Below are 3,305 nucleotides of genomic sequence, written 5' to 3' on the forward strand. Positions count from 1 at the left end.
TATTGTCAGAAGTATAGTCAGTTTGAAAAAAATCTCAGGAATACATTTCTAGCTGTTAGCATGTTATTTTGCCCTCAATTTCAGGTCATTAATATTGAGCTTCTAAACTTTCCCTATCATTTATTTTGTTCTTTGATTTCTATATACTTATTTTCAAAGTTTGTAATGTGATATAATATGATGTAATTCCAGTGAAATATAAAGAGTTCATCAAAACTTTGTCTTGCTTTCCTTACCTGTCACCAAGCTATACTAAGTGAAAGATATTAAATAATTGCTGAAGTATGTTTGGAGGCTAATAGACAAGAATTACTATGTTCCTCACTTTCTAAGTTCCTAGATGTGCCGCTGAATATGAAACCATGGTGGCTGCCAATACTTACAACTATTTAGAAATACAGAATTCCCCGCCATCCAGTGTTTAGGACTCCATATATTCCCTGCCGAAAGCACAAGTTCAGTTCCTGGTTGGGGAACTAAGATCCCACAAAACAGGTAACACAGTCAATAAATTAAAAACAGGAATAATAAATAAAATAGAGATACAGACAGATAAGACTATAAAAGGATATTTTGAGGTCATGCACGGACTGCTCAAATTTTTTACATTCACTTTTGTAAACCCAAGAAATTTGATTCTAACCTTACTCACATGGTTTTTCCATCTTCCAACTCTACCTTCTTTGGTCTCTTGATTCCAATTTTATTTATAAAATAATGTGTGTGGGAGAAGGCATCTTACATCCTGCACTATCTCAGACAGAATTTCTATTGAACAGAATTTTTGATATAATCCAAGCTTCATAGAGGCTGTAAACTGTAGAGGAGCACATGGTTACCTATTGCTTTATGACATGTTGTCACCCTAAACACAGATGGTTAAACACCTATTTAACTGAACTGCATTTTTCGGTGATTCAGAAATTGGGGAAAGTACAACAGAAGCAATGACTCTATTTAATGTTTCAGGTCTCAACTGAGATGACTTTATCAACAGATGAATGAAATAATTTGTTAAAATTCAGTGTATTTGTATGGCAAATATTCTCAGAATAATAAAAATAAAAAGACACATATAATGTGTTATGACTGTATGGCAGTCTCTTTGAGCTATTCTTATATTAGGAGGCAGGGCAGTGACAAACAGGAATTGTGAGTTTTAAGTAATCTTCCTGATTTTATGTCCAAATCAGTGATAGACTTCTGTTTATTGATATTATTCCTCAGCCCTATTTATAGGAAATTTTCTCAAGAAAAAATTCCTCCAGGTTTTTCTCTAATGAGTAACTCTGGGAACTGATCTCTAAGGCCAAAATGATTTCTTCCTCAAAATCCTTCTGGTTACAAGACAGATAAAGATTGATAATGCTCGGCTTCTAAAGTTCATTATGTTTACCTGGTCTCATCAGTGTATTCCAAGGCCCTGGCTTCTTTGCTCTTTCCCATCTACTCACCAATATCACTGGATAGAATGGATAATTCCAAGGTCATTGTTTATAGAGATTGGGGTAGCCAGAAGCAAGTGTTGAAGATGTCATTTGGCAAATGGAGTAATGAGATCAGCTTTCAAAGTGGACGATAGAAAGTTCAAGTTCTGCACTTGGTGGACTGCATAAGGTTGACAGTCTGTTTGATTTGTGTATCTCTTTCCAATGCAGTATGTAAACTAAGCCAGCTGAAAGAAAATATCTAAATGGTTAAGACAGCTACTGTATGTAGAACTATCTAGTTGGAAGTTAAAGAGATAAGCCAGAGTTAGGAAAATAAGTTGAAATTAAAAGTATAACTTGAGAGTTTTCTGTTTATAGATATATAAAGCACAGAACTAGAAGACAGAGAAGAGGAGATGCACAAAAGTGGATAATAAGGAGGAAGAGCACTAACCAGCCAAGGAGACAGGAAAGGAGTCAACATGGTGGCTCTCCTGAATGCAGTTTTTTTTTTTTAATTGGAGTATATTGCTTTACAGTGTTGTGTTAGTTTCTGCTGTACAGCAACATGAATCAGCTACATGTATACACTTATCTTTTCAAAATTTGTTTCAGATGCCGATGGCATGGATGCTGATGGCATGGACATTAGTAATAGGGGGTAGACACAGTGAGCCTGTTAAGCTGCTGATGAAATTAATAATTAAGAAATTATTAATGTGATGAATATATTATGAACTTCGGCAAAATGAAACACAGTTGAAAGGTGGACAAAGTAGATTGCATTTGTAATGGTAATTAGAAAGCTTGGATAGATGTTGGATTGCATATAGATATTCCTTGGATGAAGCAGATACAATACTACTACTAAAGCAGAGAGCAAGAAGTGAAGAAGACACACACTGGAGATATTGGAGATATCAGCTTCATTCTCCTAGGGAGAAGTGTGAGGTCTGAGATACCAAAATAAAAGAAAATATTTGAGTGTTAATACCAACAGTAGGAGAGTCCTGGTGGTCCAGTGGTTAAGAATCTGCCTGCCAATGCAGGGGACACAGGTTTGATTACTGGTCTGGGAAGATCTTATATGCTGCTGAGCAGCTAATTCCGTGCACCGCAAGTCTTGATCCCAAGCTCTAGAGCCTGCGAACCACAACTACTGAAGCCCCCATCCTCTAGAGTCCATGCTCTGCAACCCGAGACGCCACGACAGTGAGGAGCCCGTGCACCAAAATTAGGGAGTAGCCTGGGCTCACCACAGCTGAAGAAAGGCCGTGCATAGCAGTGAAGACTCACTGCGGCCAAAAGTAAACAAAATTTTTTTAAAAAAACACCAACAGTGAAGAGTCAGACTCAGAAGGAACAAAAGCAATACCGCTTCTCATCATTCCTCTCTTTTGTATTCCTTAGAACCACAGTAATAAACGAGTAGAATACCTAAATGACAATCATCTTTCTGTGCAGATCAATAGCATGTGACCGGCGCTCATTCCTTAACTGTCATTGCCCAATTTCCTTCCATTTTATATAGAATATTCCCAGAACTGTCCCCAAGATGAGAAGTTGTATCCATAGCTCTGTCACAGGAAGTGAAAGATAATTTTAGAGAGTGCAATACTAAGTGAAGTAAGTCAGAGAAGGAGAAATATCACATGACATCCTTTGTATGTGGACTCTCAAAGGAAATGATACACATGAACTTAATTGTGGGACAGAAAAAGACCCACAAACCTAGAAAGTGAACTTACAGGTACCAGGGGAAGGGATAGTTAAGGACTTTGGTATTGTCATGTACACACTGCTATATTTAAAATGTATAACCAACAAGAACCCATTGTATAGCACATGGAACTCTCTCAGTGTTATGTGCTGGCC

The sequence above is a fragment of the Budorcas taxicolor genome, chromosome 11, assembly GCF_023091745.1.
Source record: "Budorcas taxicolor isolate Tak-1 chromosome 11, Takin1.1, whole genome shotgun sequence".
NCBI classification, from domain to species: Eukaryota; Metazoa; Chordata; class Mammalia; order Artiodactyla; family Bovidae; genus Budorcas; species Budorcas taxicolor.